The 15032-nt window shown below is 50.6% G+C and overlaps 1 protein-coding gene and 1 pseudogene across 3 annotated transcripts in view; one reads left to right on the forward strand and one right to left on the reverse strand.

The window, feature by feature from the left end:
* CMIP (c-Maf inducing protein) overlaps positions 1-15032 on the reverse strand; it is a 235438-nt gene that overhangs the window by 113210 nt on the left and 107196 nt on the right. The gene's annotated exons all lie outside the window — the stretch shown is intronic.
* Positions 11123-11221, forward strand: LOC132217701 (U2 spliceosomal RNA; annotated as a pseudogene).

Consider the following 15032-nt stretch of genomic DNA (forward strand, 5'->3'; position numbering starts at 1 on the left):
CTCCAGGGCAGCTTGCCTCGGCCATCATCCCTCCCTGAGGACCAGTGGGGAGGGAGGTCTGGCTTGCATGCAATGGCACCTCCCTGCAGCCAGTACAGGCAAGGAGCAGGTGTTGCTGCTTCCAGGTCATGGTCCCCAGGGATGACAACCAACCATGCCTGCACGCAGCCTTTTGTGACGTCTCCCACATGGGAAAGCCCAAGGTGTCCACATCCAACTGGTCAGGAAAAATACCCGAACATCAGCCCATCCTTGAAGATTTCATACCTTCTGGGCTAAAGGGATCAGGAGAAGGAAGCGGGAAATCCACAAGATCTAATGTGGGTTCCAAGATGAGATCATTTTTTGGACAAAAGAAGAAGGAAGAGAGGAAAGCAGGAGGTAAGGAAGGAAGGAAGAAGGGGTAGAAAAATACATTTGGAGAGCTGTCTCTCTGTTATTCCCCTCACTGAGGTTTACAATTCACAGTAATATATTAGAGGCATTGAAAAATCCTGCAACCAAGAAACCTACCTCTACCTTTTCTACATCTACATCACAGAACCGCTGGTTTTTGTCTTGTCATTGTGAATGTTGTTCTTCCTTTTTGCTAGTATACCTACTAACAGAAAAACTCATTTTAGGAAACGCTAGGCTAAGACATTTCTGGCACCACCAGGAAGGCAGAGGCTGGAGATGAGTGTGGCAAGTTTCTTTATTTGGGAAGAAGGCCTTCTCCACTGCAAGGAAAAGATCACTGCCTCACTGCCCCCCTCTTAAGGAATTCTGGCGACGGCACCTTAGTTCTTGGGAAAAGTCCGAATCCCTCAGGGTGGCATCGAGGCTCTCAACAACTGGGTGCTGGGCTCCCTTTCAATCTCACCTCCTGCGGCTCTCCTCTCCCTTCACAGGGGAGGACTTGACTGGTCTCTTGGCACTCCAAGCTCGGGATCCACCGTGCCTTTCACATCCCTTCAGAAAAAGCCCTGGTAACAATCATCTAAGCTCACCAGGCAGGGGAAAGTTTTCAGAGAAGAAAAATCACACATTTATTTCCCCAAAAGTGTACAAGAAAGAGGAGGTGCGCTGAAGGAGGGAGGACGGCATGGGAATGGTGAGTTCAGGGTCATGGTGCCCAGTTCACAAATGGAAAGCAGAGGCTGAGACCCCGTCTCAGAATTCTCTGAAGCTGTCCTGGACCATGAAGGGAACCCACAAGCTTGTTGTCAGGTCGGACTGAAGGCGCTCTGAAAAGAGTCCATCGAGTGGCTTCTCCTGCTCCTTCTCGGCACTCACGGAACTCTATAAACACTCTCGTTTTCTGAATAAAAGTTTATGGCCTGTTATTCCCAGCATGGGGGTGGAGCACTTAAAATCGTCCCCTCCTTTCAATTCTGCAGACTGGTATGACCACGGCATTGTGTGGACTATGTGAAGGCTACATGCTAAGGAAGACCCAGAACTCATAGGACTCAGAGCTGAGATAGTCACTGAAGAGATGGGACTCAAGCAAGCTGTACCCACTGTGACAGAGTCCCCAGGGAGAGCAGGGAAAAGACCTTACCAGTGATGTCTTTCACTCTGAATGAAGTGGTGGTGGTGGTGGTGAGGGTGGTGATGGTGATGGGGTGGTGATGGTGACAGTAGTGATGAGGAGGTGATGATGGTGGTGATAATGATGGTGCTGATGATGGCAGTAGTGATGATGGTAGTGTTGGTGATGGTGGTGATGATGACGGTGGTATGATGGTAGTGATAATGATGGTGGCAGTGGTGATAATGTGGTGGTGGTGATGATGGTAATGTGATGATGGTCGTGGTGATGGTGGTGATGTTGATCACAGCCTCAGTGGAGAACAGCCTCCACTGTGGCCAAGTGCTTCTTAAACTTCACCAAACTTAACCCCTGCTATGACCTTTCCATTTTACAACTGAGAATGCCAAAGCCCAGAGGTACTGGGACATTTCAAAGCCCATGGCTAGTAAGTCATGGGAGTGGGATCCACAACTTGATCTGTTTAAATATACACCTGTGCTCTTACCCACTGTTCCACACTAGGCTTAGTTCACATGACTCTACAACACACTGCACTGGCTATGACATCAGGCTCTGGCAACAGGCTGCTAGAGTTTGAATCCTGCCTCTGCCTCTCACTGGCTGTGTGTCCCTGAGCAAGTTACTGAACTTCTACTGAACTTCTCATCCAGAATGAGCCTAGTAATACTGCATTTCATCAATTCAAAGATGCACAGTTCAACCTCTCTTACAGTTTATTAGGATAATAAACCTCTGGCCACATTCTTTTCTCTCTAGAGCAGTGGTTCTCAACCTTGGCTGCACATTAGAATCACCTGGGAATCTTTTTTTAAAATCCTGATTTCTGGGCCTCATCCTCTGGAAATTCTGTTTCTTTGTTATGGGGTGAGGCCACAACATTAGTAACAAAGAAACAGAATTTCTGGAGGATGAGGCCCAGAAATCAGGATTTAAAAACCATTCCCAGGTGATTCTAATGCGCAGCCAAGGTTGAGAACCACTGCTCTAGAGGTAATAAGAAAATGGAGTATCTTACAAGCAATGGGGTCTCAGATCTGATGAAAGACGGTAGGGTTGTTATGGAGACTAGGTGAGATAATATATACAGAGTGCTGAAAACAGTCCCAGGCATGAAGTAGGCTTTTATAAGCATTTCTTCTTATTTCAAAACATTTTAGAGTTTAGCCAGTCCACAAAATTTATGCAAGTGTTCATTAATGGATCAAAACGTTCAAACCTTGAACCAGACCTTGTGCCAGAAACACACCCCTCCCCTGAGAGACCATTACAGACCTCTGCCTACACACATCCCTGTGAGAACCCAAGCTCACATGGCTAGGAAGGGCCAGAGGCAAGGCTTCAGCTCAGAACTGCTAACTGCCTTCAACACAGCTCCAAACACGCTCTCATGCTGGCAGCAATTCAAGTATCCCAGGGGGGCAGGGAAGTAAAGGAGGGAGCAGGGTGGCATGTGCCGGCCCAGGCTGCAGCCTCCAGGGTGTCATCCCGGTGTTTACTCTGCACTAATGGATGAAGTCAGCCTCCGCGTGGGACCTTCCTTCCTGGGGCCCAGATCATCACTCTAGAGACCAGCTGGCTTGACTAGGGGAGAGTTTTCTGTTCCCGGCAGCCTTGCATTGCCCCTCTCTAAGCCTCCTAGAGTAGCTGGGCCAGCAATAGCTTTGGGTGAGGGCAAGGGAGTCAGTGCCAGGGTCAACTCAGTCCAAACTGGCTTCTCAGGAATGTCCTGAGCCTGGCACAGCTTCAGAGGTGGCCTGGAGATCCCCGTTCCATCACTGTACAACTTGGGCTCAACTGCCTAAATTTTCTGTGCCTGAGTTTCCTCTTCTATAAAATGGGATGATATAACAGGCCTCTCTGTATCTTTGTTGTGAAGGTTAAATGAGATAATCAGGGTAAAGTGTTTAGCAAGTGGCTGGCATGTAATAAGTGCTCAGTTAGTCTTAGTTATTATACTAGAGAACCAGTGCATGAATTCGTGCAACAGTGGGGTCCCTCAGCCTGGCCTGTGGGATTGGGCTGAAACTGGCTCTCCAACATGCCCCGAGGGGTTCTGGATTGTGAGAGGGAGCAGGCCCGGAGGAGAGACCCCACCAGTGCATAATCGGGGCAGGGGAGGGACTCGGGAAGTTAGCCAGCCGGGGAAGGATCGCGGGAGGGCTCCAGGGTGTGTCCGCCCATCTAGCTCAGTCCCAATCGGTGGGACCCCAGCAGCAAACTAACCTATCGGTCGAAGCATCCCCCCCTGGTGGTCAGTGCATGTTATAGCGACTGGTTGACTGGTCGATTGTCTGCCCCCTGGTGGTCAGTGTACATCATAGCAAGAGGTTGAGCGGCCTTAGGATATCATTAGCATATTACGCTTTGATTGGTTGAATGGACAACCGGAAACTTAGCATATTAGGCTGTTATTATATAGGATTATAAACAATTCTTCTCCAGTACATTCCAGAAGCAGCAGGATAAGACTCTTTGAACTCCATAAAATGGGGACTATGAATACACCTCTCTAAGGACAAAATGAGACAGAAATGGGAAACATGCCAGAGATGACAACACCCTATACAAATGTTCCTCCAGCAATCACTTAATGAACACCTACTGTGTGCTGGGCCCTGGGGACAACCAGGGCACAACACAGTCCTTGCCCACATGATCTCACATTTGGTCCTTTCTAATACTCAGTATTGGTGACCTAATCACCACTGAAGTGTGACTGTTTACTCATGTGTCTGTCTCTCCCCTGGGTCTATGAACCCCTGAGAGCAGGGACGGTGACCTGTCCCCAGAGGTCACCCATGTACCCCTGGCACAAAGCACAGCCTCTGGCATATCAAACTCATTTGCAGATGGGAGAAAAAAAATGAGCAAAGGTGAGGGACTATTTCAGGTCAAAATCAAAGCCTCTTTCTTACAGAACCACCACAGTCTTTCCCTGCCCCTACATTTTAGTGACTGAGAGTTTCCCAATTTGTCCCATTCGAAAGTCTCCAGCGGCTTCGCAGTTTTTGCCAAACCACCACCTTTTCCTGATGGATTACGCAGACACCATGAGCCCAGGACAGGGCCCACCCAGTCCATCTGGGTCAGCAGTAGCTGGGGCCAAGCCTGGCACCCCCCCCCCCCCCCGCCCCCAGGTCCTCCTGCTGCCAGTGTGAAGACTCAGGAGCTGGGAAGGTTGTCGGGGCCAGGTGATGGGCAGCCTGGGATGGGACAGATGGTGACAGGCTGGGGTGGAGAGGGTATCTAGGGGGCAGCTGGCGGTCTGGACAAAGGGGTTGAGAGGTTACCAGAAGACCTGCAGACGAAGGAAGATTTGCAGCCTGCAGCAGGACACTGAGCAGGGGAAGTAAGGCAGGTGGGCTCCCCGGGCTCTCGGCTGGGCAGCCCGGTGGTGTCAACCCTCTAGGCCAGCGGGGTCTGACTGACCTTTCTGTGATGATAGAAATGTTTTCTACCTGCGCCATCCAATACACAGGCCCCATGTGGCTACTCAGCACTTGAAATGTAGCTATGACTGAGGAGATGCATTTTTAAGTTGACTTAATTTTCATATAAAATAGCCACATGTGGCTAGTAACTACTGTACTGGACAGCACCGATGTAGACCCTAGAGGTCAAACCTAGGATGTGGGGGTGAAGCTGCAGCCAGGGAATTAGCAGAAAATGGAGGGAGAAGAAGAAAAGCATGTCAGGGTCCTGCTCTCAGACACATGGTCTCCTGTTTTCTCAAGAGGCTCAGAACACGGCTCGATTCACAACCCTGAACTCTGGGCCAAGCACTACATCAAGTGCTTTACTTACATTAACGCCCTTTAGCGGGCACAACCCCCAGGGAGGTGAGCACGATTAGAGTGCCAACTTTACAGAAGAAGAGACTGAGTTTGTGTTGCTTGAGGGGCACAGGATTTGAACTTAGGCCTGAGTATTTCAGAGCTTCAACCACTACCTTGTATTGCCCCAGTCTCTGCCCCCAGCACCACCATCAGAGTCACACACCCACTTCCGGGGCGGGGCTGCTTGCCTCCCTCCTACAGCAGGAGGGGTGGGCAAGTTCCTGTCTATGCATCTGAAAAATGGGGTGCAGAGTAATTTGGGGCACAGGGCTGGGTGGTGAAGGCCTCTGGGGGTATCCACAGTTCGTCTCGAATAGCTCATTAGCTGCAGGAAAAGAAAGGCTTTGCCAAAACAGGAGAGAAATTTCATCCGCAATATGCTTCCTTCAACTTGAAGTGAATTTCTGATTCCTCATCTCCCCGCCTAGTCCTCACTCCTGCCAGGCGAAGAAAGCCTCGGCCTCCTGTTGGGTGTGGGCTGCAGGTCTGTTTCTCTGACTTCTGGGAGCTGACCCCACTGAACCTCTTCATCTCCCTCCTCCCACTCCTGGAGCTCCCAAGCCACAAAGCTATTTTCAATAAAATTAACAAATATATTATTCTTGCTTAAAGAAACACACCCTCTTTTCAATTATGAAATCTGAGCCCTGGCATCCCCATTCAGCCGCCTAAGCCAACACTCAGATTCCTCACTGCTGCTTCTCCGCACCTGGGAGGAGGAAGTGGCAGGTGCAGCTTCCCAAAGAAGGCGCTTGCCCTGTGGCTTCATTCTGAATCCTGGCTGTTCTCAGGGAGCGAAAAGACACTTTTTTTACTTCTCTTTACAGCTCTGACATAAGGACAAGAGGGCATTTCATTTTATTATTTTATATGCATTTTTTGACTCTTGAAACTTGGATGGGAGGTGGGGTCACTGGCCATGCTGGTTTGTCCAGGACTTGGGGCTTTCCAGAGAGAAAGCCTCCCGGTGCTGGAAGAGGGGAGTCCCAGGCAGATGAGGACAAGCTGGTCACCAACCTCCACCAATGGTGAGAAACCAGGTCGATTTCACAACCACCACCAGGGATCTTGGGCACCTCTGGCTGTGGGATTGTTAACCACCAGGCAAGCAAGGGCCACCAAGGAAGACGTGTGGATCTGAAATCAGACAGAAGCGGGTTCGAGATACCAACCTGAACACTGTGCGCTGGCACCCTGAGCAAGTTTATTCTTGGAGCCTCAGTTTCCCTATCTTGCCTCAGTGGCAAGACTCCCCTCCCAAGGCTGTTGTGGGGAGAACAAAGAAGTAAAAATGCCTGCACACAGTAGGTGCTCAACCAGCACTGGCTCCTGCCTCTTCTTTGCTGCCACTATTAAAGGCCCTGAAGATCAAGCAACTGTTCTGAATAATCCCAAGAAAGAACTCAAAATGTCTTTTAATTAACATTCCACACTTTCACCCCACCCCATGAAACTTGGTGGGGGGTGAGGGGGCTCTTCCAGGACTGGCCTCCCAAATCCCATCTTGAAATGGGGGTTCATCCCATGGCCCAACATCCACAGGAAGAGTGGATGGGGGCTGCGTGCTGCTCCAAGCAGGGTCAGGGCAGACACCGCAGCCCAGTGAGAGGCCGATTTGATGGACAGAAATGGGAAGTTCAAATGGAGAGCTCAAGGTCTATGGAGCCTTGGGAAGAACATGCAATAAAGCCCCGGGCAGAGAAGGAGAACTGGCCCAAGGACTGGCCAGAGCACTACATCAAAGTGTCCTGGGCTGGTGCCCAGGGTCAGGGCCAAGGACGTCCTGGTGAGTGAGTCCACCAAGGGTCTGATGGTGGAATGCTCTTCCCAACACCCTTCCTCCCACAAGATGAAGGCTGAGGGGGACTGGGGCGCAGAGTACCAGAGAAGAGGTCTTCCAAGTTCAGGTGCACCTGCTGGCACAAGAAGAGGCTGGGGATTTCCCTGGGCATCGAGGGAAGGCTCAAGCTTGGGAAGTACTCCTGGCTTTGGGGGGGGAGGAGGAGGGGCGGGGTGGTGCAGGGCCGCCATGCAGTCACCAGTGGAGGCAGGGTGTCACCAGCCAAGGCGACGAATGGGGCCCATGCCAGCCTATGTTCTGCTCACTAAGTTCTGCGCTGTGGTTTTCCAAGGAGGGGCCTAGGTGAGCCCACACCTCTCTGGATGGCTTTTTTTTTTTTCTTTAATGGATCTTATTTTATAGAACAGTTTCAGATTTACAGGAAAATGGGGATGATAGCACAGAGTTCCCATTGACCCCACACTCAGTTTCCTCAATTTACATTAGTGTGGTCATTTATTATAGCTAATGAAATAATATTGATATGCTATTATAACCAACACCCATGCTTTGTTCTGATTGCTCTAGTTTTTACCTGATGTTCCTTTTCTGCACCAGGATCCCACCCAGGATCCCACAGTACATTTAGCCATCGTGTCTCGTTAGGCTGCCTCTGACTCTGAATTTCCCAGGCATTCCTTGTACCTGAAGACCTTGACAGTGTTGAGCAGTGCTGTCTGCTGTCTGTCTCACGTTTTTCTCATGATTAGACGGGGGTCATGGGTTTTGGGAGGAAGACCCCGAAGCTAAAGCGCCCTTCTCATCCCATCATATCAAGGGCACATGCCTTCGCCCTGACTTACGTTGGTTTTGGCCTTGATCACCTGGCAGAGATGTCTGTCAGGTCTCTCCACTGTAGTTACTCCTTTCCTTTCCATACTGTGCTCCGTGACAGGAGGCCACTACCAGAGGCCTCTTAAGGTTGGGGCAATACCGTCCCTAGCTCTTTACCAAACAAACTGCACCAAAGCTGGGCTAAAAGGTGGGGGGAGGTGAGGGGAACTCAGCATCTGGTTCAACCAAGTCCCTGTAAGCAGGAGTGACCTCATCATGTGAACTCTGCTGCCATGCCCAAGACAGGAAACCATTATAAGCTTGTTTTCTCATCTGAAAAATACAACAATAAGAACCTGCAAAGTGGTTGCAGGCCAGCAGGGACCAGCAGTCTCACCTAAGCACCTGGCCCAGGGTAGGGCTCAGGAAACGTGTCCTGATTGCTGCGGCTGTGGTGGGGGCTGATGACCAAAGGCCTGAAAGTGGGTGCAAGGGGACTGAACCCAGGGACATCCAGGAACAGAGAGATGTGTTCTTCCTGCACCACATTCAGAGGACCCAGTTCAAACAGGTATTTTCCCCAGGGAAAGCCCTTCCCTCATCCCTCCTCGCTTCTCCTCCCAGGCCTGCTGGAGCCTAAAGGAAGAAGGGGGTCCAGCTAGAGACTCTCAAAGTCCCCTGCACAGGGCCCAGTGCCTGGCCAGCCCAGGCCCGAGGCAGCAGTTTGGCTGAATCCCTGAGAACACAACAAACCATGAAAAAAATTTCAGCCCATTGGCCCCTTTAACACCCCCAATTTCAGATGAGGAAACTGAGGCTCAGATCAGGCATCACCAGCAAGTAGCCAGGTTGGGCTCAAGCCCAAGCTCTCACACCACACTTGCCCAAACAACAGTCACACCTGAAGCACGAAGCCATGTCCTCTGACCAACAGTGTGAGACTAAGATCGGCTGTTGGAATGTAGGAGGCTCGGTGACACACCTGGGCATCATGGGCCTTCTCAAACCCATCAGCCACCAGGTCAGGTGGCCACACAAACAGATTCCCAACCAGGTGAAAAACCTGGCTGCCCTTGCCTCAAGTCATAGCAAATGAGGGTCAGGCCAAGCCCCTCTGCAGAAGGGGCTCAGTTCCCTCCCCTATCTCACCCTCCGCTGATTCTCAATGGAAGATTCCAGCACAGGCCTGGGACACAGCAGGCCCTCCGAGAGCAGATACTGATGGACCGAAGGACTGAGTGACTGAAAGCTGAATGAACGAAATGTTGTGTGCACACAATACACTTTACAGCACCAACTAAGTGCAGGCACCACACCAAGCACTTTACATGTATTCACCCATTTACTCCTCACAGCAACCCTATAAAGTGATATTATTCCCATTTCACAGATGAGGACACTGAGTCTGACAGAGATCAAGTGATTTGACCAAGGTCACCCACCTGGGACATGGTGGAGCTGCGGTGTGTGGTGGGGTCAGCTCCCCTGGCTCATAGGAGTCAACTGTGCACATCTCTTCCCAATCTGCCCTTGGTGGTCTTGCTTTGGCCACAGTGAGAGAATTTACACTGCAGAAATTGGCAAACACTACAAATCAAGGCTTCCCCCAAGAAAATTCACCACTCACCAGAAAGCAGATTCACGTGCATATACTGATTCTAACCCAGGTAGTCTGACTTTTATCCAGGTTCTCCACTACCAGGCCATACTGCTCTCTCTGAGTGTATACGGGGTGTGTGTGTGTGTGTGTGTGTGTGTGTGTGTGTGTGTGTGTGTTTATAATGCAGGGCTCCCAGGCTTCGAGAGAAGCCCACACTCCCACACTGAGGACTTAGATATTTATGGGATTATTTTTGTCCTAATAAGCAAAACACCAACCACCACCTGGCCAAGATATGGATACACTTCTGTAACCCACTGGCCTACTTGGCAGGACTGTCCTGTCCAATCAGCCCATGTAGACCACAGCTGCTGAAGGTCAATGTGAAGACTGGAGATGCCAGGACCACCTGGGACCCTGCCAGTGTCGTCTCCCTCAGAGAGCCGGCGAACAGTGGCCATAAGGGAGGTAGAAAGGTGGGGAGTATGCTCTTTGGGACTAGTTACCTCTGGTTCAAACTCCAGCTCTACTACCCACTATGGGACCTCACCTAAGTCACTTAACCATTATGAGCCTGTTTTCTCATCTGCAAAATAGAGCAATAAGCCATCCCACATAGTTTATCCAGATGAGACAATATGTGCAAAATGCCTGATACGCAGTAGGTGCTCTTAAGTGGTGGCGACCACCATTCTCAGTGGATAGAGTACGAGGTCGGGAGATCACAGAATGCGGTCACCCAAAGAGTAACAATTTAGGGGAGGGGGATATAGGCCCAGAAAGAGAGGGGCCACAGCAGTGCTGCAGGCACACCTCTTTCTTGGAAAATGAATAATCTAAATCTTCACTAGTTTTCCGGGTGACAAATTGTATGACGTGTTGTGAATTTGTCTCCTTTTGATAACTGGGAGGTTGGGGTGCTTTTCATACCGTTATTGACCATTGCACTTTCCCTTTTGTTCTTTGTACATTTCCCCCCTGAGGTGGTTTCAGTTTCTTATGGATTTACATACACTTTTTGCATATTAACATTACTTAGCCCTTTGTCAAATATGTTGCCACTGCATTTTTCCAGATCATCCTTTGCCTTTCAAATTGGTTTAAGGTGAAGCTGATTTGTTTGTCTATTTTTCCACGCTTGAGGGTCACATTTTATGTAGCCAAATCCAGTTCTCCTTTTCCTTTGTGGTTTCTCGAACAGAAAGAGCCAAAGTTCAGGGCTGCTGTTGATCCCCACTAACTGGCTTGAAAGCAAGAAACAAATGTAAAAGTTTCCACTCTCCGCCCTCCTGCCCCAGGAAGCCAAGGGCTGTGCCCAGGCCTCCACTCTGTGGGGTCACTCCCCTGTCCCCTAGAGCTCCTTGCCTGGCACGGAGAGAGAATGACTCACTCTCAAGGCACGGTGCCCTCACCCGGGGACGCAGCTGTGCCAAGACAGGAGACATGTGGCCCACATGCTACAGAGTTTTCACTAAGCAGCCCCTCACACTGAGGGTGGGGGCATAGCTTCCTTTAAATACCCCCCCCCCCGCCCCATCGCTTCTCGGCCTTTTGGCTAAGATCAAGTGTAGTATCTGTTCTTATCAGTTTAAATACCCCCACTTCCAGTGGGCAGACATGTGGCCAGAGGCAGTGGGGGAGAAGGAGCTGGAATTCAGAGAGAAAGGCAGAGTCGACAGACCATGCCATGGCCCATGGTTAATGCCAAGGGGTGAGTCCAGAGGTCTCCTCTTCCCTCCCCTCGCTAACGCTGCCCTCCTGGGCCTCAGTCTTCATACCTGCAAAATGGGCCTCCTTACTTATATGGTTACTTCCAGCTTAAAATCAAAATCTAATCTAACACTAAACAATCCAGTCTGTTCAGCTATAAGCTTCCAGCATCCCTGGGTTAGTATATTGAGGTGTTATAGCCTCAATTTCACACCAAAGAAAGCCTGGGACATGAAAAGAGCGAACCTTCTAACAACTCAGTGCCAAACTAACAACTACTTACTAAGCACCTACTATGTTCCAAGGGCTGGGGTTACAGTAGTGAACAAAACAGCAAATATCCCTGACTTCAGGGAGCAGATAGGAAGCAATAAGTGAATCAAACAAACATCCTTTAGACAGTGATAGATTCTGTGGAGGAAACAAACAGAGAAAGGGTGGGTCGTGGTGTGGCAGAGAAGGAAGGCCCTAATGGCCAAGTGGCAGTGGAGCAAGAAAGAGAATTACAAGCCAAGCAAGGGGCTGTCCCTCCACACAGTTGTCTACTGAGCGATTTTCACATATCTCTTCAGAGCCCTTGTTCACAGCACTAACAGGCCCAGAGAGGTGACAGCCCTTGCCCAAATTTGCACCGTGAGATTTCCAATGCAAGTCTGTCTCCCTCCTCCAACCACAGGGCTAGGACTTCAGTGTAAGTAAATGATCCTGAGGCCATGCTGTTTTCTTGACGTGAATGCCACATGCAAGTATGGAAAGAAGGGGGTCCCACGCTGCACCAACAGTGCCCCCCACACTGGGCACAACACACTGCAAGGACCATTAAGTCCCTCAAGGGACTGCAACTACAAGTTCAGCACAGCTTCCACGGGCACTTCTTTGGGGGGTTCTCCCACCAGGCGACAAAGCCCAGGGCTCCCTCCCAGTAAGCATCCACAGCAGGATCCTTCCCTCGGGGGCGGGGCGGGGGGGGGGGGGCGGCGCAGGGCGGTCAGAGGTGTTACTTTCATATGGTCACGTGCACTGATGGCGCGCGCAAGCCTGATGAATGTTCATGTATAGACACACTCATGTGACCACCATCCAGCAACCAGAAGGCTCCCTCATGCCCCTTCTGACCTGTCACTACTGGCTAGTCTGCCCTTGCACTACATATGACTGGAACCATGCAGTATGTACTCATCTATGTCTGGCTGTTCAAGCAGTGTCTGCAAGATTCATCTGTGGCGATTGTCATTCTTCATTGCTGTATAGTATTCCATTGTGTGAGTAATTATACCAAAATTTATTTATCCATTTTACTGTTGATGGATACTTGGGTTGTTTCTAATTTTTAGGTTATTATTATGACTAAGGCTGCTCTAATCACTCTTGTTCGTGTCTTTTGGTGGACTGAGCACTGAATTCTTTTGAGAGAAAAAAAATGGGAGTAGAATTGCTAGGTTCTAGAACAGCCGTGGGCAAACTACGGCCCGTTTGAAATGAATAAAACTAAAAAAAAAAAGACCGTACCCTTTTATATAATGATGTTTACTTTGAATTTCTATTAGTTCACACAAACACTCCATCCATGCTTTTGTTCCGGCCCTCCGGTCCAGTTTAAGAACCCATTGTGGCCCTCGAGTCAAAAAGTTTGCCCACCCCTGTTCTAGAAGCAGGAATGAATACATTAGAGCTTCATCAAGACCTGGTAGGCAGGCAATATGAGCCTCATTGTATGCATGAGGAAACAGAGAGGTCAAATAAGTGCCCAGAGGTCAAATAAAGGACACAGCTAGAGGGTAACAGAGCCAGGACACAAACCCAGCGGTGCGGGACTCCAGCTCCACGCCACCTCTCCCAGCCTCGCCTCGGTGGGCACCCTGCGTAGGACCTGCAGGATAATGAGATGATGGAGAAAAGGAGCTCAGAGGAGGATAATGCTCCTTCACTCCCTGGAAGAACAGTAAGGCCCCGATCTGTCCCCAGGAGGCTGGGAGACCAGGTACGGGGCCTGGCAGGCTGAGCAAACAGAGACGCATGAATGAGGCCTAAGTCCACCCAAACCCCAAGCACATAATTTCATCTGGAAGCCAACGCGTCCAGCCACCCCGGCGCGCCCTCCTTCTTGGGAAGAGGGCAGCCTCCGATCTGAAGCACCTTTGTCTCCTCTGCAGTGTCCGAGACAGAGTGGCAGAAGCCTCGCTTGTCCAAACAAATGACAGTCAACGGTCCCCCGTGTCCCCCGCTGCCCAGTTTCAGCCTCAAAGGGCTAACTATTTCCCCAGCTTCTCAAGTTTCTCGCCTGCAGTTTCTTTCCTATTGGCAGTGAGTGCCCAGAGAGGGCAAACTCTGGTCCTAGTCCTGAAACCTGCAGGGGGGAGGGGGTGGCACGTACTCCTGTGTGGCATCTGTGTATGAGCCCCAATACAGGGCTAGGAGAGACGATGGGGCCAGCGCATCCTGAAGGAGCTCACAGTCTCCGAGGAGATAAACATAACAGATAAGTGTATGTTTAACGCTACCCTCCCATGGGCAGAATGGAGGGCTGAGGAATAAGATTCTGAAGGAGGCAACTGAACTAACTCTTCCTGGGGTGAGGCCTGGGCAACACAGCTACTGTCTCTGTCCCTCTGCCCTCTTTAGAAAACTAAATTTCCCCTCAGAATGTCCTGCCCCCATTGGCTGTGGGGCTACCATAGGAAGCTGCCATGTGTACACTATGACCCCCGCCCCTGGCCTGGTACCAATGGTGACTGGTCCAGAGAATCCCTAAGTCTGACTGTATGGGGTCCTTTCTTGGGAACCTGGAGACTAGAAGTGAGAAAGAGCAGGCAGTCTCCTTGCCAATGTGGAGCCTCGAAGGCTGAGCTGGGCACATTGAAGGCCATGTTTTAGTGGGAGGGGTGCAGAAGGAAGCAGCAGAAATGCACAGAGAAATGGAGGTAAGGGTGCTGGGGCATCCAGTCCCCGCCCCAACTGCTTTCTCATGATTTCTTGAGCTGTGATGCAACTGGAATGGGAAGGTTATCTGGAGGTGGCATATTTCAGTGGGTCTTGGAGGATGCACAGGAGTTTATAGAGTGAAGACTAGGGAGAAAGGCTCCTCTTCTCTGAATAAGTCAATTGGCCCCCAGAGGGGCAAACGTCTCTTTGGGGGTGGGGGGTCAGCCATGTAGCCAAAGGCTGGGGTGCAGATTGTGGGCTAAAGTTCACAGTACTGCCCTGACCTTGTCCAAGTAGGCATTCTCCGCAGATTCCATGGTAACCATCCCATTTCTGCTTCGCTCCTAGAACTGAGCCTGTGAACAGCCAAAATGCCTTGAGCACCCTGGCCCTCGCAAGGCATGCCCAAGCACCACCCCTTCATCTACTCACTCTACAGGCCCCTGTCCACCCCTGCTGTCCTGCACCCCAACACATATACATGCGCCCGGCACACATGCATGTGCTGCTTCGAGATGCTCTCCCTTGTCGCACTCTCAGTTGCCAGCTCATTCTCAGCACATCCACCCATTAGCTTGTGCATGTTTTATTCATTTCCTCATATAAGTCTCTACTCATCAAATATTTATTGAGAACCTGTTACGTGCCTGACTTGCTGATTCTTTCCCTGGTACCCACTCTCTAACAGTGTGATCGCAGGGCCCCCGGCACCAGAGTCCCCAGGCTTGCCTGTTCAAAATAAAGAGCAGCCCAACCCTCTGCCACCATCACCCAAGGACTATGCCCTGGAACAGCCTCTGCGCTGCCAGTGCA

The sequence above is a fragment of the Myotis daubentonii genome, chromosome 15, assembly GCF_963259705.1.
Source record: "Myotis daubentonii chromosome 15, mMyoDau2.1, whole genome shotgun sequence".
Taxonomy (NCBI): Eukaryota; Metazoa; Chordata; class Mammalia; order Chiroptera; family Vespertilionidae; genus Myotis; species Myotis daubentonii.